Source organism: Vigna unguiculata, chromosome 7, assembly GCF_004118075.2.
Source record: "Vigna unguiculata cultivar IT97K-499-35 chromosome 7, ASM411807v1, whole genome shotgun sequence".
NCBI lineage: Eukaryota > Viridiplantae > Streptophyta > Magnoliopsida > Fabales > Fabaceae > Vigna > Vigna unguiculata.
The window spans coordinates 16,319,551-16,346,424 of record NC_040285.1 but is presented as its reverse complement, the minus strand read 5'-3'; positions in this window follow the sequence as shown (position 1 = coordinate 16,346,424).

Genomic DNA, 26,874 nt, shown 5'->3' with positions numbered 1-26,874 from the left:
GCTCTAACCTTTGCTCACTATTTCAATCATAACTCTCTCCACAGAACTCCAAATGCATTGGTTCTTTTTTTGTTAAAAACTAGAGTCACAGAGCTTTCTTTTGACATCGAGAACTTAATTTGTGAACCACTGAGAAGGTGCAGTTTAATCTTTTAAAATCATGAACAGTTTCTGCCAGCATTGTTTTTGTGTGGACCATTCAAAGATAGCTACACAAGATAAGGTTAGAACATGAAAAACACCATATTCAAGATAACCTAGGCTCTAGATACCAAATGATGAAGGATTATCTTGTTCCTTTTTACCATTATTGAATATGGTGTGAGTTGATTAAGAAAGCTAAGTGAAATCCCCACTGGACATTAAGATAGCAAGCTATCTAGATGTGAAGGTTCCTTTCACAAAGCTCAAGAGAAGAAGATGATAGATTGATTCAAAACAAAAAGGAAATGGAAAGCACATAAACCATAGAAAACCAAGAACAATTAAAGGAAGAAGAAAACATAAAATGGAAAGGAAAGAAATGGTAAAGAATTTGAGAAGCACGCCACTACAAGGCTAGGCTAGAAGCCATGACAACCTTGAAGATGAGTGGATGTGTGTCGCCACTTGCTATGCAAGATAAGGCTTAAAAGTATTCACTCCCTAGGGAGGAAACTCTCACAAATGGTTGAGACACAAGAGTGTTTTTACTTCAAAATTTTCAACCCTTTTACGTGTCTAGGAACACCCCTTATATAGAAGAGTTTAGGGGCCTCTAAGCAAATAAAAGATACCTAAGGATGTCTCTACAAAAACCTAACCCTAGCTTCTAGAAACTAGGTCAAATAAGGTTACAAAAATGAGAGACAAAAGGGCTAACTATGGTGTGTGCAAGGCTAATTTCGTTCTAGCACATAAAGAGACAAAGAATGTGTCTCATATGTCTCCAAAAAGTGGTCAAAGTGTGCTAAAAACAAAGGAGACCAAAGGTACATAGGTACACTTGCTTCATGCCTTTTACTTTATGCATTATGCCTTTGCTTTACTCTCTCTTCCACATCATTTATGCTCGCCAATCACCATGCGCCACCTAGCATTGCTTTCTTACTCCTAATTAACCTACAAAGCAAATAAACATAAATTAGCATGTTGGCTTATGTCAAGTCAACTATAGTCAACAAGTCAAACTTAGTCAAAGGACAACAAGTCAACTAAAGTTGATTCAACTAAGTCAACTTAGGGAATTAAAAATAACAAACACAAATGAAAGGGATGAAGGATTAGTGAACTTCCTTTCTAAACATGCTTAGTCTTCTTAAGCATGTGCCTTCATCCTTGGTTGGGGTCAATCCTTCATCACTTTGTGGGGGAAATAGTCACGCGCACACTTTATTTCTCAACTAATCTTAATATAGTCCACTAGCTCTTTCTTTCTTCCTAAGGTAAGGAAAAACATGGTCTTTTTTCTTTTTAAAGTTTAGCAATATGCTCGAAACAAGGAAAAGAGGTTTAATGTTCAAAGGGCTACTAATGGATCAATGTCATGGTTAGCTTATTTGACCAAGTAGCTAAAAATAAGAAAGGCCTCAGTCATATCAAATCATGCATATTCACCTAAGATGCAAAACAAAAGAATCAAGCTAAACATTTGAGTATAAACAAAACATGAGCAAGTCACATAAGAAAAATAGGAATGACACATGGTAGTCCATCCTTTACAATAAAGCTCAAAACTCACAAGGTCAAAACTCTTTCACAAAAGATTTATTCCATAAACTCTCAAATCAACTTAATTAGTAAATCATAGAAACAATCCGCTCATAGCACATGACTCTTATTTTCCCGGAATTATGATCGTTCCAATTAGTGAATCAAATCCGAAATCCTAAATCCCAAAATCCAATGTCAATATGTTTTATTAAAAGTAGATTTTTTTTAAAGAAAATAGAAAACAAAATTAGAAAAGAAAAAACAAAACAAATAGAATACAAAATCAGAAAAGGGGGAAAATAAATTTTCTCCCCACACCCCCACACTTTATCCATGCATTGTCCTCAATGTATTCAATATATAATGCAAAGAAAAAGTATGAAGTGTACTTACCTCCTCAAGGCAGAAGGTATGCAGGAGAAGTCAAGTTCATCCCATCCATCATCTTATTCACCATATCTTGATTTTCATTAAATATCCGAAGACGATGCCTATTAACTTTAAAAGTTCTTTCTGAGGATTCTTCCTTGATCTCCACTACTCCATAAAGGAATGCTTCTGTAACAATGAATGGTCCTTCCCAAGTGGAGCGCAACTTACCACTCATGTGACCAAGCTTGGATTTGTATAGTAACACCTTCTGGCCTACCTTGAAATCCTTTCTAGCCTCAAGCTTTGGGTCATGTAACTTCTCAGTTTTCTCTTTGTAGAACTTTGAGTTTTCAAAGGCTGCAAGCCTAATCTCCTCTAGTTCTTGCAACTAAAGTTTTCGCTCTTTCCCTGCTTCTATCAAATCTAAGTTGCACGCTTTCACAACCCAATAGGCCCGATGTTCAATCTCCATAGGTAAGGGACAAGCCTTTCCGAAAACCACCCTAAAAGGTGACATACCAAAGTGCATCATCCAATCTTGTGACCCAATTTTTTCGACTAGGCTTCACTACTTTCTCTAGTATCTTTTTAATCTCCTTGTTAGAGATCTCTGCTTGCCCATTAGTTTGGGGATGATATGGTGTAGCAATGCGATGTGTCACCCCATATTTCTTCAACATGTTCTTAAGCAGCTTATTACAAAAATGAGTCCCATGGTCACTAATGATGGCTCATGGTATCCCAAACCTACAGAAAATGTTAGACCTGAATTTCAATTATGCTAAGATGGTCAACTACTAAGTTATGTGCCCCACTTCTATCTTGAATTTCAATGTCAAACTCTTGGAGTAGTAGCATGCATCTAATCAACCTTGGCTTGGAATCTACTTTCTTCAGAAGGAATTTTAATGTTGCATGATCTATGTAAACAATTACCTTGGAACCAGGTATATAAGGTCTGAATTTATCCAAGGCAAACACAACAGCTAATGATTCCTTCTCAATTGTGGTGCAGTTAGCCTACGTTGCGTCCAATGTTCTTGAAGCATAATATATCACATGTGGTAGCTTCCCATCTCTTTGTGCAAGCATTGCTCCTACTACAAAGTTTGATGCATCACACATCAACTCGAATAGTAATGTCTAGACAGGTGGCTGGATGATAGGAGTAGTGGTGAGAGCCTTTTTCAAAGTATCAAAAGCATATTTGGACACCTTTCCAAAGTCAAACGGTACATTCTTTTATAGTAAGTTGGAGAAAGGGTTGGCTATCTTGCTGAAATCCTTGATAAACCTCTTGTAAAGTCTTGCATGTCCAAGAAAAGATTGAACCACTTTCACAGAAGATGGGTAAAGCAATTGTGAAATAATATCAATTTTAGCAGGCTCTATAGATATACCATTTTTGGAAACAACGTGACCTAAAACTATACCTTGTTCCACCATAAAATGACATTTTTCAAAATTTAAAACAAGATTAGTTTCTTCATATCTCTCCAAGACTCTCGCAATATTATACAAGCAATGATTAAAAGATGAACCATATACACTAAAATCATCCGTAAAAACCTCAATACAATGCTCCAACAAATCTGTAAAAATACTGATCATACATCGCTGAAATGTTCTAGGAGGATTGCAAAGGCCAAATGGCATATTCCTATAAGCATATATACCGAATGGACAAGTAAAGGTAGTCTTATGCTAATCCTCGGGGGCAATACAAATCTGAAAATACCTAGAGAATCCATCAAGAAAACAATAATGAGACTTACATGCCAATGGGTCTAACATTTGGCCCATGAATGGTAAAGGAAAATGGTCCTTCCTGGTGGCCTGATTTTGTCTTCTATAATCAATACAGACCCTCCAACTATTCTGAATACGAGTAGGAATCAACTCGTTCTTCTCATTCTTGACCACGGTGATCCCAGATTTCTTGGGGACCACATGTACAAGACTAACGCAAGTGTTGTCAGAAATAGGATATATAATACTTGATTGTAGCAACTTAGGGACTTCCTTCTTCACAACCTCCATCAGTTGAGGATTTAGTCTCCTCTGAGGTTGCCTTACTGGCTTAGCATCCTTCTCCAAGAGTATTCCGTGCATAAGAAAGAAGGACTAATACCAGGAATACCTGCCAATGTCCATCCTATTGCTGTCTTGTGATCTTTGATAACTTGCAACAACTTTTGTTCCTGCTCATCAGTAAGCAAGGCAGATATAATAACAGGGAGTTTCCCATCTCTATCAAGATAACCATATTTCAAATGAGATGGTAAAGGTTTCAACTCCAAAGTGGGTGGCTGTTCCACAGATGGCAACATTTTACTACCTAAGGTAATTTCAGCCACCTCAGCATCACACTCAAATGCCATAGAGGTATCATATAATGACACTGCATCCTAAATATCACTTGTTTTAACTTTCTTTTTCGTCTAAAATCGAGCACAAAATATTCAAAAAAGAAAAATCCAAAGAAGAAAAACTAGATAAAACATCCAAAAATCCAAAAGCAAAATTGTTCATTACATTACTCAATAAATCAATACAAAAATAAGAATGGTCTTCGGTCGGGTGCTTCATGGCTTATAGCACATTAAACTGCACCTTCTGATATCCTATCTCCATAGTTAAGGATCTTGCATGCACATCTATCTTGGCACGTGTTGTCATCATGAATGGTCTTCCCAAGATAATTGTGGTTGAACTCATTCCTTCATCATCTTTCATGTCCAAGATGTAGAAATCTGCAGGAAAAATTAACTTGTCCATACGGACAAGCACATCTTCTAACACACCTGCAGGGTTAACTATGCTACGGTTGGCCAATTGAATGACCACACTAGTAGGCTTAAGAGGTCCAAGATGAAGAGAAGTAAAAACTGACAAAGGCATCACATTAATGGAAGCACCTAAATCTAAGATAGCATTGTCAAACTTACTACTTCCTATAATGCAGGGAACAAAAAAATACCTAGATCCTTACACATTTGCGGTATTCTGACTGTAGGCTTCTTAATTAAGCTAGACAAATTTCTTCCCATGTTCATTTCCTCTTTATCCATAACACGCCTTTTATGTGTACATAATTCTTTGAGAAACTTAGCATATTTAGGAATTTTTCTTACAGCATCTAACAAAGGGATGCTTATCTCCACTTTCTTGAAAGTATTCAAGATTTCTTTGTCTTGCTCCTCCATCTTTTTAGTTATTGGTTTCAAACGGCTTGGATAGGGAGGAGGAAGAGAATAAGGTGAAGAATTTTCAAAGGAAGTATTAGGGGATACTAACTTTGAGTTATCACTGGGTTTAGGCATTTCAGATGTTGCTTGTGTTGCTTCATCTGATCCTCCACTTTCATTATTAGGCACAACTTCATTGTTTCTTATCTTCATCTTCTTGGGCATCCCCAAGGCCTTGTATTTCCTTACCTGATCTTAAAGTAATAGCACTTAAATTTCGCGGGTTGATTACAATTTGTGCAAGCAAATTGTTCGAGCCTTGTTGAGACTTCATCTAATTCAACTCATTTGCCATTTGTCCAATCTGGTTCTGCAAATTTTGATTAGTTACTTCCATCATCTGTTTCAACTCATTGATTTGTCCCTTCATCATGTCAGCAATCATTTTCATCATTGTTTTCATGTTAGAGTCAACAGAGGTTGCAGCTGGTTGTGGTTGTTGCCTCTGTTGAGGTGGAACATAGACTTGGTGTTGAGAATGTTGATTTCCCCATTTTTGGCTGGGATGTTCCTTCCAACCTAGGTTGTACTTGTTGGAGGACAAATCATGGTTGTATTGCTGCTGAGGTGATCTATTATTGCCATAGATGTTTGCATCATACGCCTGAGGTTGTTCACTGTCTAACGTCCCTGTCTCTTTTAACATAGAACAAGCCTCGGTAGGATGACTAGTAGAAGCACAAATTCCACATAAGGTAGAAGGGGTAGGCTTTTTCTGTAAGTCTGCCAAGGTCATTACCATGGCAGCTAAGTCATCCAACTTCCCTTCTATTTTCTTATGATCTACAACATATGAAGCTTCTACTCCATGGATTCCCTTCACTAGAGTTATAAAATTACTCTTGGTGGTAAATAGTTGATGGTTCGACATCATAATCTCAATTAAATGTCTTGCATGTGTTGGCGTTTTGTCCATCAATGCCCCTCCACTTGTAGCATCTATCATTTCTCTATCCATGATACTCAATCCTTCACAAAAGTACTGAATGAGGAGATGTTCATTTATTTGGTGATGAGGACAGGAAGCGCATAACTTTTTTAATGTTTCCCAATACTCGTGAATATTTTCTCTTTCTTGTTGCCTTATACCATAAATATCTTTACGAATAGTAGCAACTCTAAACGTTGAAAAAAACTTTTCTATAAATAATCTTTTCAGTGTTTTCCAAGTATTAATGGATCCTGGTGGAAGGCCTTGAGCTTAATGTGTTCCTCAGTCATTGTTGTAGCTCTCATGGATGAACAAACAACATGAAATTCCTTCAAGTGATGGTACGGGTCTTCTCTTGCTAATCCATGGAATTTAGGTAGCAGATGGATTAACCCAGACTTTAGCTGACATTCTCCATCCGGATATTGGATGCACATATTTTGTGTAATTGCTGCATCTGGTGCAACTGATGAAGGATTGTCTTGTTTTCTTTTAGAGTTAGGAATATGGTGAAGTTATTTTAGAAAGCTTTTTGAAAATTCCCACTGGACATTAGGGTAGCAAGCTATCTAGATGTGAAGGTTCATTTCTCAAGCTCATGAAAGGAAGAAGAGACTTGGATTCAAGCTTAAACACACACGGATTCAACAACACTTAAATAACAAAAATGATAGAAGAAACATTAAAAATGGAAAGCATAGAAGATGAAAGATGGAAGAAGCACGCCACTCAAAGGGGGCGATCTAAGCCAACCAAACCCTAGAGATGAGTGATGGTGCCGCCACTTGCAAGCAAGATAAGGCAAAGGTGAGTTCACTTCTAGGACGGAGAGCTCACGACAAAGAGATGGTTGAAACATAATAGTTTAAAAAAAAAATGATCAACCCTTTTACAAGACAAGGAGCACCCTTTAAATAGGAGTTCATAGGGGTCCTTTAGCAAATACAAAAACATGAAAGGGACTAACAAGGAAACCCTAAAAACCTAAGGCTACAGTGAGGTCTCAGCCAAGTGAAGGAAAATGATTGGTGGATGCATTCCCATGAGGATTCTAGGCCAAAAGAGGAAGGAGACCAAGTAGCCTTCAAAGGAATAAACCAAAAAGGAAAAAGGAGACAAGGTACATGTCTACTTTTGCTTTTGCTTTATGCTTTTTGCTTTCCTCTCTCTTCCACATCATTCATGTGCTCCAATCACCGTTTGCCACCTAGCCATGCTCTACTTCTTCTTAATTACCTACAAAAATAAGACAAACAAGGATTAGCATGTTGGTTTAAGTTAATCTAATCTTGGTCAAAGGTCAACTTTGAGGTCAAAGTCAACAAGTCAACCAAAATAAGTCAACTAGAAACCAACTTAGGGAATTCAAACTAAAGTGATGCAAAACAAAGATAAAGATGATGAAATAGAAGACTCCCCTCTAGACATGCTTCTAGTGATCCTTCTTAAGGGAGCTTCTAAGGAGGTGGTGGTGGTCATGCCTTCATCAGCAACCAACTCTCTTATTGTTCTTTCTTCCATTCTATCTTCTTGAATTTCTGTTTCAGGTGATAGATCAAAAGATATGTTAATCACTAGAGGTGATTCTAGCGGTACACTTTCAATGGTAGGTTCAGATGATGATGGTGCTCCTTCAGTAGAACACCTGAGTTCAAGTCTCCTGCGTGATTTACGCAGGTTCCTTTCAAGTTCTGGATCAAGTTGTTAGAAGTGACTAAGAAGGGATAGAGTTGAAAGAGAGGATTTGATTAGCGCGCCTTTTGCCTGTCCTTTCCTGACTCTGTCGATGGTATGCCTGGCAGTCTTTCTCCTTGGCTTGTACTTGAGATTGCCTTATTTTTTGTTCAAAATTGATATCTTCCTATTGCCTTTGAGAAAGGGAGCGAAGGAATTCCTTCTGTTGTCACAAGAATTGTTCAAGTTGAATGCGAATAATCGATTGAATCCGATCTTTACGTAATCCACCTGAAAGTGTTCCTCTATTTTTTTTCCTCCTATCCTTGTTTTGGAGAAAGATTTCAAGAAAGAAATAAGTTAAGATGTCGTTGGGTCTACTCCTAGGAATGAGAGGTGTGTCACAGTGGACAACTTAAATACCAAGTCTTTCCTAAATGCAATACGGAATTGATTTCAAATATTTGAGTTTTATAAAAATCTACCCTAAATGCAATTAAAACTAGTAACTATAAAATATGAGGTTTTGATATGCAAAGAATGAATGTCACATAAATAAAAGATTGTAAACACAGTAATAGAAAATAGGTCAATTCCACTACTTTTTCAAATAGGATTCTTCATCAATTATCTAGAGATTATTGTTAAATTAATTATTGTTGTTGATTTACAAATCAATCAATGTAAAGTCTCAATTCATTTGTTGGCATTCTCACTTTTAATCAAAGTACAATTTCAATTAAAAGTGAGAATTTTTAGATTATCCATAGTAAATTCAACCAAAGTACAGTCTCAATTAAATTTTACTATGCCTAGTCATGTTTATTCCTTTGTTTCCTCAGCAAATAGAAAACTTAATTAATCAATGTAAAGTCTTGACTAATTTTGGTTAAAGTGATTATGTAAGACCCGAAAAAATTAAATAGTTAATTAAATAATTATTTAATAAATGTGGGTAATAGAAGCCTTTAAGGCATTTAATATAAAGGGTTATGACGTGGAAAAGTACTATCTCAAATGGTTAAGAGTACTTTGACTGTGTGAGAGGACTTGGGTTCGAGTCTTATGTATGCCAATTGTGTGTGTTTTTAATTTCTGTATTATTTTGATGATATACTTGAATGTTAGACGTGATAATAAAATTCTAAAATTATAGGAATTATCACAAACATGATTTGGTTGAATTGGTTGTGACCTTGTCTTGTGATACCATGGTTGTGGGTTCAAACCTTACTGAGAACTAATTAATTGATGGCTTCTTCTTGTCTCCATAAATAGTAATGCATAAAGAAATATTACAAAATTGAATTCTTAGTAAAATGAAGTTCAACTCATAAAATTCTTTTTTAATGAAGAATTCAATCAATTCAATATTTTATTGATTTGTCAAAATAGACTCTTATGATAAACAAGAACCTCTAAACAGAAGCCTTGTCTTTTGGTCAAATAAAATAAAAGGTTCATGTCTATTTTATTTACAACACATAGTACAAATAGTAATTGATGTGATTTGTACATAAACTCGTAAGGAAGAAGACTAGAGTAAACTAGAGAAGAGTTTACTTTAAGGTGAGCTCAAAAGAGATTTGTGCACAAATTTGGGCAGTAATTCATTACTCAATTTCAAGCTCAAAAGAGATTTGTGCACAAATTTGGGCAGTAATTCATTACTCAATTTCAAGCTAATAAATACATCTCCTAAGCCTTCTTTTTATAGGCTAAAATAAGACCAAGGAGTCTCCAAAAAGGAGTATAGAAATTTGAATTTTGGAGCCAAAAAGGAACATGTGGGAGGTGTGACTTGCCACCTAAGCAATACATGGCCCAAAGAAAACCCTATTTTACTGGGCCGAAAATACAAAGCCCAAAATAAAATCCTAATCTAGTATTTACAAGCAAAATGTCCTAGGCTAGGTCTTCACATCTTCCTTGGTCCATGTGAAGTTCATCTTGGGCCTTGCATGCGCATTTAAAGCCACCCCTTCTTTATGAATAAAATCAAAAGAAGTAGGAAGTGGTAGCAAGTCCATGGGAGTGAGAGGATTAAAGCAATAAACAACTTCAAATGGAGAGATTGTAGTAGTCGTATGAACTACTCTATTGTAGGCAAACTCAATATAGGGAAGGCATTCATCCCAAGATCTGTGGTTCCCTTTCAAAATTGCCCTTAACATAGTAGACAGAAACCTATTAACAACTTCAGTTTGCCCATTAGTTTGTGGGTGACATGAAGTAGAGAAACTAACCTTAGTTCCTAACATTGACCAAAGTGTTTTCCAAAAGTGGCTAAGGAACTTGGTGTCTCTATCAGAAACTATGGTGCGGGGTATACCATGAAGCTTGACCACATCTCTAAAGAAAAAGCCTAGCAATGTTGCTAGCATCATCCACTTTGTGGCAGGGTATAAAGTGTGTCATTTTGCTAAAACGATCTACCACCACAAAAATGGAATCAAAACCCCTTTGTGTTCTTGGGAGTGCTAAGACAAAATCCATACTTATATCTTCCCAAGGGGCTGAAGCAATAGGCAAGGGGGTGTATAATCCATGAGGCATTGTTTTAGACTTACATTGTAAGCATGAAATACATCTATTACAATGCCTTTGGACATCCTTCCTCATATGGGGCCAAAAGAATTTCTCTTTTAAAAGACCTAGGGTTTTTTCTACCCCAAAATGACCCATTAATCCCCCTTCATGTGTTTCTTGAACAATGAGTTTTCTTTGTGAACCTTGGGGAATACAAATTTTTCCTTCTTTAAACAAATACCCCTCATTCACAAAGAAACCTCCTTAAGGTCTTTCCATACATTCAGCATAAGTAAAGGAAAACTCAGAATCTTGATTATACATTTTTGGAATGTGATCAAATCCAAGAATTTGGGCTCCCAATTTTGAAAACAAGGTGTGCCTTCTAAACAAGGCATCAACCACCATATTACTTTTGCCATTCTTGTACTTTATCACATAAGGAAATTGTTTCACGAATTCCATCCATTTAGCATGTCTTTTATTCAGCTTGTGTTGGCCCTTCAAATATTTTAGCGACTCATGGTCACTATGAATGACAAACTCTTTGGACACAAGGTAGTGTTCATAAGTTTGAAGGGCCCTAACTAAGGCATACAATTCCTTATCATAGATGGGATAGTTGAGGGAGGCACCATGAAGTTTTTCACTGAAATAAGCAATTGGGTGCCCTCCTTGCAACAACACAACACCTATTCCTACACTGGATGCATCACACTCTAGCTCAAAGGTTTTTGAAAAGTTTGGTAAAACTAGAATGGGTGCATTGGTGAGCTTTTCCTTGAGTTGCTGAAAAGCAGACTCTTTTTTTCACCCCAATTAAAAGATACATCTTTCTTGACAAGTTCATTGAGGGGGGAAGCCAAAGTAGAGAAGTTAGGAATAAACCTCCTGTAAAAGCTTTCCAAACCATGGAAGCTCCTAACCTCTCAAAAATTTTTAGGAGTAGGCCATTCTTGGATGGCCTTTATTTTTGTAGGGTCAACATGGACCCCATTTTTATTTACTACAAAACCTAAGAAAATAACACTATCTACACAAAAAATGAATTTCTCTTTATTTGCAAACAAACAATTTACCCTAAGGATGGTAAGGATAGACCTCAGATGGTTTATGTGCTCATGCAAGCTCTTGCTATAGATCAAAATGTCATCAAAGTAGACAACCACAAACTTTCCTATGCACTCTCTAAGAACGTGATTCGTTAGCCTCATGAATGTGCTAGCTGCATTAGTAAGCCCAAAGGGCATCACCAACCACTCATATAGTCCAAATTTGGTCTTAAAAGCGGTGTTCCACTCATCACCTTCTTTGATTCTTATTTGGTGATAACCACTCTTTAGATCAATTTTAGAAAACATGAGGGACCCACGCAACTCATCAAGCATGTCATCAAGCCTAGGGATTGGATGCCTATATTTGATGGTGATGTTATTTATAGCCCTATAATCACAACACATTCCCCACTTTCCATCCTTTTTAGGCACTAACAAAACAGGCACAACACAAGGACTAAGGCTCTTTTGAACCCAACCCTTCTCCAACAATTCTTGCACTTGAGACTTTATCTCCTTTGTTTCTTGAGGATTTGTCCTATAGGCTGGTCTATTTGGAAGACTTGCCCCAGACACTAAATCTATTTGATGCTCAATTCCTCTAAAAGGAGGAAGCCCAATTGGCCCTTCCTTAGGGAATATATCCTCAAACTCTTTCAAAAGATTTTCAATTTTAGGAGGTAGACTCTTAAGTTCAAGAAATGTGGCAGTGCATGTGAGTGTTCCTTTACACAACAAGAGGCATGAAGGTTGTTCATCATTGAGAACTTGGTTCAAAGATTTTATAGTCAAAATGTTCTCATGTTGAATGACCTTGGGAGAAGGAACACAATCTCTCCCGCCTCAGATTCATCTTTAGTTACTTTTTTGGGAGAGAGGGAGGACTTTTTTTTATCCACTTTTCTCTCGTTTTCCAACTTCTTTCTCATTTGGATTTGATCCCCTACCACTTGGGATGGTGATAAACGATGCAAGACAAATTTTCTATCCTTGTGAGTGAAGGTGATTTCATTGGTAAGACCATTATGCATGGTTTTCTTGTCAAATTGCCAAGGTCTTTCCAATAAAACATGGCAAGCTTCCATAGGTACTACATCACATAGCACACTATCTTCATATTTCCCTATGGATAATTTGACCTTCACTTGATGTTGGACTGTCAAATCCCCACTTTAATTAAGCTAATGCAGTTTGTAAGGTTTTGGATGGGGAATGATAGTCATAGCCAACTTATCAACCAACCTTGTACTATAATAATTGGAACATGAACCACTATCAACAATGAGAGAACAAGTGTTTTCTAAAATTTTACATCTTGTATGAAAGATGTTCTCTCTTTGTGTTGGCTCTTTTGGAATGGGTTGGTTGCTAAGAAGTCTTCTAATCATTAGAAGGTCTCCTTCACAAGGATAGGCAATTTCCTTAGACTCATCATTAAACTCCTCACTAGAAGTCTCACTCTCACTTTCTTGCTCATCAGTTTGTAAGGTTTTGGATGGGGAATGATAGTCATAGCCAACTTATCAACCAACCTTGTACTATAATAATTGGAACATGAACCACTATCAACAATGAGAGAACAAGTGTTTTCTAAAATTTTACATCTTGTATGAAAGATGTTCTCTCTTTGTGTTGGCTCTTTTGGAATGGGTTGGTTGCTAAGAAGTCTTCTAATCATTAGAAGGTCTCCTTCACAAGGATAGGCAATTTCCTTAGACTCATCATTAAACTCCTCACTAGAAGTCTCACTCTCACTTTCTTGCTCATCAGTTTGTAAGGTTTTGGATGGGGAATGATAGTCATAGCCAACTTATCAACCAACCTTGTACTATAATAATTGGAACATGAACCACTATCAACAATGAGAGAACAAGTGTTTTCTAAAATTTTACATCTTGTATGAAAGATGTTCTCTCTTTGTGTTGGCTCTTTTGGAATGGGTTGGTTGCTAAGAAGTCTTCTAATCATTAGAAGGTCTCCTTCACAAGGATAGGCAATTTCCTTAGACTCATCATTAAACTCCTCACTAGAAGTCTCACTCTCACTTTCTTGCTCATCTTGGCTACTATAGTGGTCAACACCCCTTAAGATCATGGTCTTTTTGGTGGGGCATTGAGATGCAACATGACCTCTACTAAGACACTTGAAACATTTGATTTCACTAGTGCGACTGTGGGAAGATGTACCTTCCCTTGGTTTCTCCTTTTCCTTGAAACTTTTGGAGGGTTCCTCCTTGACTTGCTTACCTTCCCTCTTGAATTCTTTCTTGGTATAAGATTTAGAGTAGTCATTTCAAAAAATTTTCCTTAGAATTTGTTGCTCTACCTTTATGCAAAGTTGAACCAAGTCATTTAAGTCTTGGTAGGGCAACAATTCTACTCTATCTCTTATCTCAAGACTTAAGCCACTAAGAAACCTTGCAATGGTGGTATCCTCGGACTCCCTAATCCCAGCCACCAATGCATAGCGGTTCAATGACTGAATTGTCCTCTCAGACTGCCCATCAGTCTGAGGATGATATGTGAAACTCATCCGCACCTGAGTCCCCAACGCTGCTTGTAGAGACTGCCAAAAGCGAGAAGTGAATCTCGGGTCTTTGTTAGATACGATGCTAGTCGGCACCGCATGCAACCTGACTACCTCTCTAACATATAGCTCAGCTAGCTTGGCCATCGACATCTTCTGATTAATTGCTAAGAAATGAGCATATTTAGTCAACATGTCCACTATCACCCAGATTGAATTATGCCCCTTGTAGATCTCAGCAAATGAGTCACGATGTCCATTGCAATACTATCCCATTTCCACTACGGGATGTCTAATGGTTGTAGGGTACCCCTTAGTCTCTAATGTTCAATCTTTGCCTTCTGACACACCAAGCATGATGCCACAAAGTCAATGACATCAGTTTTCATCCCATTCTACCAAAAGGACTGTCTGCAAGGCGGCTTTTATGACCCTCTTCCAGAATTTGCTTCCTCAACCACCAATTTCCTGGTACACAAACTCTATCTTTGAATCGCAGGATGCCATCTAACTCTATCTTCTAAAGCTTTTAACCTACTTAATCCTCAATTTTACCTTACTTTTGTAAATAAATATATTTTAGGTTACATTGATCTAAATATACCATTAATCTCCATTTTTGTGTCCTTTTTCTAGATTGTAAGCTTTGCTCCAAAAGTCCAGACAAATGAGTGACCCGAAATAGCAAGGAGAAGAGCAAAAATGTCAACAGGAAGCGCCCGATGACACAAAGCCAACGCCAGGCAGAAGAGGCCGCCAGCCAGGCGCCACTACTGCTCGCCGCCTGGTCGGACCTAGACATCGTCGGGCGGTAGCTGGATGCTTTGCCCACTGTTTGCTCGCTATTGCGTGGCGGTGAGAGGCTTCCGCCAGGTGCCAATTTTCGCTCATGTGGCAAGTTGACCCTTTTTCTTCTATTTTCGCGAGGGGAAACGGATCTTGGACACTTTGGAGCTCGAGCAACACATCTTGGAGCACTTGGAGGTCTGCTAGGGCTTGTGGGAACAACTCCATCTTCCTCTTTGTATCTCCTCCCTCTTCCATTCCCATTTTGTAAGCTTAAGCTCTCCATGACAATGGGGAGCTAAACCCATTTTTGTTGGGGTTAGATGTAGCCACTGAAATTTCATGTATTTTTGAAGGGTTTGAATATATAATATATATATATATATATATATATATATATATATATATATATATATATATATATATATGTTTCTTCCATTGATTGCTAGTATCTTTGTTTATGTATTTAAAGCTTGCTTTGTTTTAACCATTCATTGCATGATATTTGGGTCATTAGGTATTGGAAAATATCTCTTGAAACCTAGAATTGGAACAAGATACCTAATGAAACTTGTATCTAGGAATGGAACTTGACCCATTAGTTGTCTTAAACCCTAATTTGTAAAGCGGGTTTGTTTATTTAGGGATTCAGGGAATTGACTCTAAATAAGGAAACCTAGGCTCATTCAATTAAGGGATTAGAGTTTGAGTAGACTTGTGGGATGACATTAGTAATTAATGGAGAAGAGTTTTATTGTTTAATATACATGAGAGTGAAGTAGATGAAGTCTAACTCCAACAATATCAATCCATTGCATTTCTAGTCTTTACCATTTTCTAGAGTCTTCAATATTCAAGTTCAATTTTACTTGTTTATGAAATATTTACTTTCTTGCATATAAAACCCAAATTATGAATTTATTCATTAGTTTAAATTAGTCACTAATTACGCAATTATTTAATATACACGAGTCTCTTAGGAAACGATATCCCGATCTTACCAGTTACTACTTGCGCGACTTGGTACACTTGCCAAAGTCTTAACAAGTTTTTGACCCCGTTTCTGGGGACCCGTGTTTAATACTAGACTTTTGTGTGATTTTTAACTTATTTAGACTTAAATTCTTTTGTTCATATTTACTGTTTTTGTTTACTTATATACGCACATTATTTTTGGGCTAACTTGTAGTTCGAGCTTATTTTTGTTGTTGCTTTATCGTTTATGCAGGGTAGGGTCCGTACAAGGAGGACTACATCTTCAAAATCACTCCTTGTCGATCCTGAAATAGAGAAAAACGCCCGTAGAAATAATAGTGCCACAAGGAGAAGGCGAGCTCAAGCACAACAAGTCGCCCATCACTCTTCTGCTTCAGACACTCTTCAGTTTACTTCTCAGAATCTTGATTCTTTTCCTGAAGAAGAAATGGCAGAAAACCCTACTGGTGATGGTAGAGGTCGTGCAAGACACACTCTAGATACCATATTCAAGGACAACCAAAGCTCTAGATACCAAATGATGAACGATTATCTTGTTCCTTTTTAAGATAATTGAATATGGTGTGAGTTTATTAAGAAAGCTAAGTGAAATCCCCACTGGACATTAAGATAGCAAGCTATCTAGATGTGAAGGTTCCTTTCACAAAGCTCAAGAGAAGAAAATGATGGATTGATTCAAAATAAAAAAGAAAGGGAAAACACATAAACCATAGAAAACCAAGAACAATTAAAGGAAGAAGAAAACATAAAATGGACAGGAAAGAAATGGTAAAAATGTACGAAGCACGCCACTACAAGGCTAGGCTAGAAGCCATAGCAACCTTGAAGATGAGTGGATGTGTGCCGCCACTTGCTATGCAAGATAAGGCTTAAAAGTATTCACTCCCAAGGGAGGAAACTCTCACAAATGGTTGAGACACAAGAGTGTTTTTACTTCAAATTATTCAACCCTTTTACATGTCTAGGAGCACCCCTTATATAGAAGAGTTTAGGGGCCTCTAAGCAAATAAAAGATACCTAAGGATGTCTCTACAAAAACCTAACCCTAGCTTCTAGAAACTAGGTCAAATAAGGTTACGAAAATGAGAGACAAAAGACCTAACTATGGTGTGTGCAAGGCTAATGTCGTTCTAGCACAAAAGGAGACAAAGAATGTGTCTCACATGTCTCCAAAAAGTGGCCAAAGTGTGCCAAAAACAAAGGAGACCAAAGGTACATAGGTACACTTGCTTCATGCCTTTTACTTTATGCTTTATGCCTTTACTTTACTCTCTCCTCCACATCATTTATGCTCCCAAATCACCATGTGCCACCTAGCATTGCTTTCTTACTCCTAATTAACCTACAATGCAAATAAACATAGATTAGCATGTTGGCTTAAGTCAAGTCAACTATAGTCAACAAGTCAAACCTAGTCAAAGGTCAACAAGTCAACTAAAGTTGATTCAACTAAGTCAACTTAGGGAATAAAAAATAACAAACACAAATGAAAGGGATGAAGGATTAGTGAACTTCCTTTATAAACATGCTTAGTCTTCTTAAGCATGTGCCTCCATCCTTGGTTGGGGTCAGTCCTTCATCATCCTCCTCTCCTTGGAGAGAATTTGACCACAAATTCTTTAAGCCTTTGTAGATGGAGCTTGACTTAATTTGGGGGAGGATTTACGCCTCCCTTTTATGAGCTCTTATTCCATCCTTTCTAAGGGCATTACCCCTAGCCTTGGTTAGGCCATTTTTGTTTTCTAGACTACTCTTCCTCTCTTGCTTGTGCTTTGGGCCTTCCTTTTTGGCTTGGGAAGAGAAGGAAGGGTGATGCACATCTTGCTTTGGAAGAATTTTTTGGTAGGTAAGTAACACCTTAGTGAAAGCTTGGCCCTTTTGTTTTTCTTCTTTATCTTTTCTTACTATATTTCTATCCTTATTAACTTTTTGAGGTGATAGAGGTAGTGAAGCTTTCTTTTTCCCATTTTTGAAGAAAATGTATTGGTTGGTATGGCCATCATGTAAAGTTTGTTTATCAAATTGCCATGGCCTACCTAGTAAGATATGTGTGACTTCCATGGGAACAACATCACATAGCACCTCATCTTTGTAGCTTCCTATAGAGAAGTTAATTAGGACTTGTTTATTGACATCTATTTCTCCCTCTTTACTTATCCAAGCAAGCTTGTAGGGTAGCATGAGGAATGGTCTCTAAGCTAAGCTTTTCCACCAACCTTGTGCTAGCTACATTGGTACTACTTCCTCCATCAATAATTAGAGAGCAAACCCATTTGTTAATTTTGCATCTAGATTGAAAAATGTTTTCTCTTTGAGTTGGCTCAAGCTCACTTTGATCTTGACCTATCATGCGCCTTAATAACATAGGGTCTTTCTCAAAAATTTTAGTTTTACTAGAGGAAGAAGATTCTTTTGAAAGAGAATGGGGAGATGAGTGTTCACTTTCAACATCATTACTCTTCTTTAAGATCATGGTCCTCTTGGTTGGGCAATTTAAAGCAATATGATTATAACCCAAACATTTAAAACATTTAATGGAACTTGATCTTGAAGAAGTGGAATGGTGAATGTGATCACTTAGAGACTTACTTTTACTTGGTGGTTCTTGATGAGAGTTAGAAGGGAACTTATCATGTTTCTTTTCATCCTTTCCCTTCCATGAGTGACTAAAGTAGTGGTTAGGTGAGTAACTCTTCTTTGCCCTTCTTTTTCTTTTCAATTGAATTTCAATCCCAAGGGCAAGTGTGAAAACATTTTCAAGAGTGGAGTACTCATACAACTCTACTTGGTCTTTTATGTCTCTCCTAAGACCACTCACAAATCTTTTTATTTTCTCTTTGTTAGTTTCTTTTATTTCAACACTACGCATTTGAGACTCTAATTCTTTAAAGTATTCACTCACACTTATAGGACCTTGGTGAAGCCTTTGGAGCTTCATAATAAGTTCCTTCCTATAGGAGGGAGGAACAAATCTAGCGCGCATAAGACTTTTAATGTCCATCCAAGAAGCCGCGGGTGGCCTTTGGTCATAATTCTTACAAACTTTATGCCACCAAGTATTGGCATACTCCAAAAATCCTAAAACTACTAGATCAACTTGTGCTTGATCCTTTAAATGATTTTCAATGAAAATTTGATCAACTTTAGCTTCCCAATCAAGGAAGATTTTGGGATCACTTCCACCATAGAACTTAGGAATCTTTGGAGTTTGCTTCTCTTGTGATGGGTTGCGCCTAGAATGCCCTCTTTTCCTAGGATCTCTTTCTTTCTCCCTAGCTTCAAGCCTTTGAATGTGCTCTTAGATTCTTAGGTCACTTTGCTCCTTGTCTTTTCTCAATTGTTCAAAGGCCTCCTTCCTAGAGAACTCCAAATCCTGAAGCAATCTCATCAATGTATTGTTTTTGTTTGGTGTAGGTGCATTTGATGAACTTGCCCTGATTCCTACAACAAAAACACTCAAATCTGAGGCAAAATAAATGGATTAGAGGTTAGACAACATGAAAACCGAGACCAAATCCAACCCAAGTGTTTAGATCACTCTCCCAAAGTAACAAGGCAAGGCTAGCACTCAAAATCCACCAAAGGAGTGAAGCAAACACTTTTAAAAACTTGTTCAAAACCTTTGAAATGCAAGACAAGTGATTCGGCCACAACATCCCAAGAGTTTCAAGAAAAGAAAACTACTAAGACACAACAAAGAACACCTAGTGACAAGCAAGAAAAGCACAAAAACAGGAAAGTTTAACTTCTAAGGAAATTTTGTTTTAAAGACAAAACTTGAACAAGACTAAAACAATGAAAAACACTTTTAAAGACTCTATGGAAAGCATTTGAACAAGCCAAGATTATACCTTAAATTATACATACACCAAGAAAGATCATAACCAAGTTAAAGCATGGAACTAATTTGCCAATATCACCCAAAATCTAAGTATAAATTTTGGTAGCATAACACCTAGTAAAAATGGCCAAATGGATTCACCAAGCAACACATTAGCTCTCGGCCAAACTGTTTTTGGTCATGAAAATAATTTTTCTTTTCAAAACTAGGTACTTAAGATGATGAGAAGGATATTTTAGGGTGTCTTGAACACTTAGTTCCTTAAAAATTAGGTCAAAATCAATTTGAAGGAGCATGCTACAACAAAAGGCATAGATCTCATGCAATAGCTCAAATACTTAGAAACAAGAATAAGAAAACTCAAAGAAGTATATGACATATGACTCAAGCAAAAGTTAGACACATTTAAAGACTCAACATGACATACACAAAGACACAAACATGTAGCTATCATGCTTTTAAACATATGGATTTGAGGCCCAAAGACTAAGCATCCAAAGACATGTTATCCAACCACATTTAGGAGCAAAAGAGTCACAAAACTGAAGCCAAAATTGCCACAACATAACCTGAAAACATTGTTTTTCGTATTCTCGGCAGCTCTGACCTTTGCTCACTCATTTTATCATGCCTCTCTCCACAGAACTCCAAATGCGTTAATTCGTTTTTTGTTGTAAACTAGACTCACAGAGCTTTCTTTTCATATAAAGAACGTTAATTTTGGACCACTGAGCTAGCTGCAGTATTTTTTTCAAAAACGCACACGTTGCTCCTAGCATTGTTTTTATGTTGACCATTCAAAGATAGCTACACAAGACAAGGTTAGAACATGAAAACACCATATTCAAGGACAACCAAAGCTCTAGATACCAAATGATGAAGGATTATGTTGTTCCTTTTTAAGATAATTGAATATGGTGTGAGTTGATTAAGAAAGCTAAGTGAAATCCCCACTGGACATTAAGATAGCAAGCTATCTAGATGTGCAGGTTCCTTTCACAAAGCTCAAGAAAATAAGATGATGGATTGATTCAAAACAAAAAGGAAAGGGAAAGCACATAAACCATAGAAAACCAAGAACAATTAAAGGAAGAAGAAAACATAAAATGGAAAGGAAAGAAATGGTGAAATTATGAGAAGCACGCCACTACAAGGCTAGGCTAGAAGCCATGGCAACCTTGAGGATGAGTGGATGTGTGTCGCCACTTGCTATGCAAGATAAAGCTTAAAAGTATTCACTCTCAAGGGAGGAAACTCTCACAAATGGTTGGGACACAAGAGTGTTTTTACTTCAAAATGTTCAACCCTTTTACATGTCTAGGAGCACCCCTTATATAGAAGAGTTTAGGGGCCTCTAAGAAAATAAAAGATACCTAAGGATGTCTCTACAAAAACCTAACCCTAGCTTCTAGAAACTTGGTCAAATAAGGTTACAAAAATGAGAGACAAAAGACCTAAAAATGGAGTGTGCAAGGCTAATTTCGTTCTAGCACAAAAGGAGACAAAGAATGTGTCTCATATGTCTCCAAAAAGTGGCCAAAGTGTGCTAAAAACAAAGGAGACTAAAGGTACATAGGTACACTTGCTTCGTGCCTTTTACTTTGTGCTTTATGCCTTTGCTTTACTCTCTCCTCCACATCATTTATGCTCCTCAATCACCATGCGCCACCTAGCCTTGCTTTCTTACTTCTAATTAACCTACAAAGCAAATAAACATAGATTAGCATGTTGGCTTAAGTCAAGTCAACTATAGTCAACAAGTCAAACCTAGTCAAAGGTCAACAACTCAACTAAAGTTGATTCAACTAAGTCAACTTAGGAAATAAAAAATAACAAACACAAATGAAAGGGATGAAGGATTAATGAACTTCCTTTATAAACGTGCTTAGTCTTCTTAAGCATGTGCCTCCATCCTTGGTTGGGGTCAGTCATTCATCAATAATTAGTTTGGCTAAATTCGACTAAGTCTATTTCTCTCTAGCGGGAAATGCCAAAGTTTGGCTAAATTCTTTCCCTGAAAATAGTCTCACTAGCTGGGAGCATGTGGTTGCCAAATTCTTGAGCAAGTATTTCCCTCAATCCAAGATCAACAAAGGCAAACAAGAAATCTCTGCTTTCCAGCAAGACGTGGATGAGTCCTTGGGGCAAGCATGGGACAGGTTCAATGGATTGCTCAGAAAGACTCCCCCATTCATGGGTTTGATGAACCTATACAACTTACTCTTTTCTTGGCAAGGCTTAAATCCCAGTCAAAGCTGATGTTGGATGCCTCTACCGGTGGGAGTATCAAGTGGAAGACACCAGAGGAAGCATATGAGTTAATAAAGAACATGGCAGCTCATGATAATGAAGCTTATACTGAGAGAGCCCATTCTCAAAAGAAGGGTATTCTAGAGCTTCAATCTTAAGATGCTCTATTGGCTTAAAACAAGATTATGTCTCAGCAGTTGGAGACCCTCATGAAGAAATTGTCATAACTTCCTTAAGAGCTTCAAAATGCCTCTATAGCTGAACTTTAACAAGTGCAAAATTGTGAGTTATGTGGAGGAAATCATACCAATGGGTAGTGTGCTATGCAAAGCACATCTCAGGAGGAAGTTAGTTATATAGGCAACCAAGGTCGTTTAGGGAACTATAATCAAGGATCGAGACCTCACCAAAACATGGGCCAAGCAGGACCTTCCAATAGGCCCCCACATCAACAAATATTACCAACATCCTTCTTTGTCTGATAGAACATCCAAGCTTGAAGACATGATGTAGCAATTCATGCAAATGTAAATTCAGAATTAGAAGAACACCGATGCCTCAATTAAAAACTTGGATGTGCAAGTGGGGCAATTGGCCAAGCAAGTGGTAAATCAACAAAGTAGTTCATTTTCTGCCAATATCGAAGCCAACCTCAAGGAGCAATGCAAAGCAGTGGTCACAAGAAGTGGTAAGGAAGTCGGGTTGAATGCTAAAGGAAGTGATGAAACCAAAGCCAAGCCCAGTGATAGAGGAAAAGACAAAGATGAGGAAGAGATAGATGAAGAAATTGTTGTAGAAGAGGAAGAGAATAAAAGTGAAAATAGAGAAAATGAGAAAAGGAAGGAAGTGGCAATAAAACCACCACCAGTGAAAACTCTCCCATATCCTCTCAAGCCTTCAAAGAAAGACAATTTGCAAGGTTTCTGGACATTTTCAAGAGGCTTCAGATAAATATTCCCTTCTCAAAAGCCTTGGAGCAAATGCCAACTTATGCAAAGTTTATGAAGGAAATCCTCACAAAGAAGAAAAGATTTATTGAAGAGGAAACCATAGAACTAGATATTGGATGCACTACTATCATTCAGAAGATGTTGCCTCCAAAATTTAAGGATCTTGGCAGCTTTACACTTCCAGTCACAATTGGGAGCCTAGCTGTGGGGAAGGCCTTACTTGATTTAGGTCCTAGCATCAACTTGATGCCTCTTTCTATGCTCAAGAAGATTGGGGAGTTGGAAATCAAGCCCACTCAAATGACATTGCAACTGGCGAATATGTCAATCAAATACCCTCACGGAGTAATGGAGGATGTGCTGGTTAAAGTTGACAAGTTCCTATTCCCAGTGGACTTTTTTATAATGGAGATGGAGGAGGATGTTGAAGTTCCTCTCATATTAACTGCAAGAGTGCTAATTGATGTTGATGATGGCAAACTCACTGTGAGAGTTCAAGATGAAGAAGTGAACTTCAATGTCTTTGAAGCCATGTCTCACCCAAAAGATATTAGAGGATGCTTCAAAGTTGATATGCTTGATGAAGTGCTCATGAGCTCCAAGAAAGATCTACACGCCTCACCCCCTCTAGAGAAAGCTCTAATTGATGCCTTTGAGACTCTCAATGATGAGGAGGAAAAAGAGATTGATGAGTGGTTAGCCAATCTTGATGCTTTGAAGGAAATCCCTCCTCATGAGGCGAAGATGGAAGACTTGAAGGGTGAGAATGAAGTCACAAAGCCAAAAGTGGAGTTGAAGATGTTGCCCTCACATTTGAAGTATGTGTTTCTTGAAGGGGGTAGCAACAAACTTGTGATCATTAGTAACTCCTTATCACCCTCAAAAGAAGAAAAGTTAATTGAGGTGTTAAAAGTCAACTCAGGAGCCATTGCTTGGTCTATATCTGATGTGAAGGGAATCAGTCCCTCATACTGCATGTATAGAATCTTCATGGAGGAGGATTTCAATCTAGTGGCACAACCTCAAAGAAGGTTGAATCCTATGATGAAGGAGGAGGTGAGAAATGAGGTATTGAAACTCCTAGATGCTGGAATTATCTACCCAATCTCTGATAGTGCATGAGTGAGTCCAGTGCAAGTGGTTCCCAAGAAAGGCGGCATGACAGTGGTTCGTAATGATAAGAATGAGTTGATACCCATACGAACCGTGATCGGTTGGAGGATGTACATAGACTACAAAAAGCTGAACAAGGCCAAAAGGAAGAATAACTTCCCTCTTCCTTTCATGGATCAAATGTTAGAGAGATTGGCAGGTCAACCTTTCTATTGCTTTTTGGATGGCTATTTTGGTTATAACCAGATCGTGGTGGACCCTAAAGACCAAGAGAAGACCACCTTCACTTGCCCTTTTGGTATCTATGCCTACAGAAAGATACCATTTGGGCTTTGCAATGCACCAACCACGTTTCAACGATGTATGTTGGCTATTTTCTCTGACCTTGTAGAGAAGTGCATAGAGGTCTTCATGGATGACTTCTCGGTGTTTGAAAGTTCATTCGATCTTTGCTTGGCAAATTTGGAAGTTGTGCTCAAGAGATGTATTGAAACCAATCTCATTCTCAATTGGGAGAAATGCCATTTCATGGTGATTGAGAGGATTGTCTTGGGCCACAAAATATCTTCCAAGGGCATTGAAGTGGACAAAGCAAAGGTGGAGGTCATTGAGAAACTCCCACCACCAACAAATGTGAAGGGAATCCAGAGCTTTCTTGGACATGCGGGTTTCTACCGACACTTCATCAAGGATTTCTCCAAAATAGCCAAGCCATTGAGCAACTTGCTCAATAAGGATACTTCCTTTACTTTTGATGCATAATGTTTAAATGCTTTCAATCATTTGAAAACCAGCCTAGTCTCTGCACCCATAATCATTGCACCCAATTGGGAACTTGATTTTGAACTTATGTGTGATGCAAGTGATTATGCGGTTGGGGCTATTTTGGGGTAAAGAAAGAATAAAATTTTTCATTCCATACATTATGCTAGTAAAGTCCTTAATGAACATCAAGTGAATTATGCAACTACTGAAAAGGAATTACTAGCAATAGTGTATGCCATAGAAAAACTTCGTTCTTATCTCATTGGTTCTAGAGTAGTGGTTTACACTGATCATGCTGCAATTAAATACCTGCTCACTAAACCTGATTCTAAACCTAGACTCATCAGGTGGATTTTGTTGTTGCAGGAATTTGATCTTGAGATTAAAGACAAGAAGGGTTGTGAAAATCAAGTGGCAGACCATTTGTCAAGACTAGTGAATGAAGAGGTGACCACACTAAAGAAGGAAGTGTTAGAAGAATTCCCTGACGAAAAGCTGCTCCTAGTATCTAATAGACCTTGGTTTGTAGAAATGGAAAACTTTAAGGCTACTCAAGTTGTTCCTGAGGATATGAGTTGGCATCAGCAACAGAAGCTTTTTAGGGAAGCAAAATATTATGTGTGGGATAATCCTCACCTTTTCAAGATTAGGGCAGACAATCTATTGAGGAGATGTGTGTCTGAAGAGGAGGAAAGAAGTATTTTATGGCACTTCCACAATTCACCCTATGGAGGACACTACAGTGGAGAAAGAACGGTTGCAAAGGTTCTACAATCTGGGTTCTATTGGCCAAGCATTTTCAAGGACTCTCATGCATATGTGAAACACTGTGACAAGTGCCAAAGAACAGGGAGTATCTCCAGAAGGAATGAAATGCCTTTGCAGAACATATTGGAGGTTGAAGTGTTCGACTATTGGGGTATTGATTTCATTGGCCCCTTGCCTTCCTCATTTAAGGAGTATATCTTGTTGGTTGTGGACTATGTTAGCAAATGGGTGGAAGCTATTGCCACGCCCACAGTCATCAAGTTTCTCAAGAAGAACATATTCTCCAGATTTGGTGTCCCAAGAGTCTTGATAAGTGATGAAGGTTCTCACTTCTACAACGCTCAGTTGAAGAAAGTCTTGGAGCACTACAATGTCAGACACAAAGTTACCTCTCCCTTCCATCCTTAGTCAAATGGACAAGTAAAGGTGTAAAATAGAGGAATTAAGAGGATCCTTGAGAAGACAACTTCTTCCTCAAGAAAGGATTGGTCTATCAAGTTAGGCGATGCTCTGTGGGCCTACAGGACACTGCATTCAAGACTCTAATTGGGTTGACACCATTCCAATTGGTATATGGGAAGGCTTGTCATCTTCCGGTGGAGTTGGAGCACAAGGCCTATTGGACCATGAAGTTATTGAATTTTGATCCATCCTTGTCAGGAGAGAAGAGGAAGCTACAACTTCACGAGTTGGGAAAGATGTGACTCAATGCCTATGAGTCATCCAAGAGCTACAAAGAGAAAGTGAAGGCCTCTCATGATAGGAAGTTGGTGAAAAGAGATTTCAAACCTGGTCAACAAGTGCTTCTATTCAACTCAAGATTCAAATTATTCCCAAGGAAGTTGAAATCCAAGTGGTCAGGCCCATTTACCATCAAAGAGGTAAAAGCTTATGGGGCAATTGAAATTGAATACCCTTCCTCACAAAGGAGTTGGGTAGTGAATGGCCAAAGGCTCAACCCTTTTGTGGGTGGTGAAGGTTTGAGGATGACCACCATCATGCACCTTAGTGAAGCCTAAGAGTCCTTACCCGTAAGGCTCGTGACGTTAAACAAGCGCTTCCAAGGAGGCAACCCAGTGCTCTAAACTCATTTTGGTTTTTAATTTTCGTTTTTAATTCAGTATGATGTTTGTATGCATGTATGAATTGTGTTAGTATGATTGTTATGTTGTTGAGATGTTGAACTTTATGTTAAATGTGCATCTGTGAACCTGCGGTAGCATAACTTTGAGTGTTGTCATGCATATTTAGTTTTAGGATGTGATAGCATGTGCTTGTTGTTGCATTTTGGATGGAGTTCAACCTTTATGCATCATAGAATGTGCTAGTGTAAAGTTGGTTGTTTGTGAGAATGGCCAAAGGCCCTTCCTCACAAAGG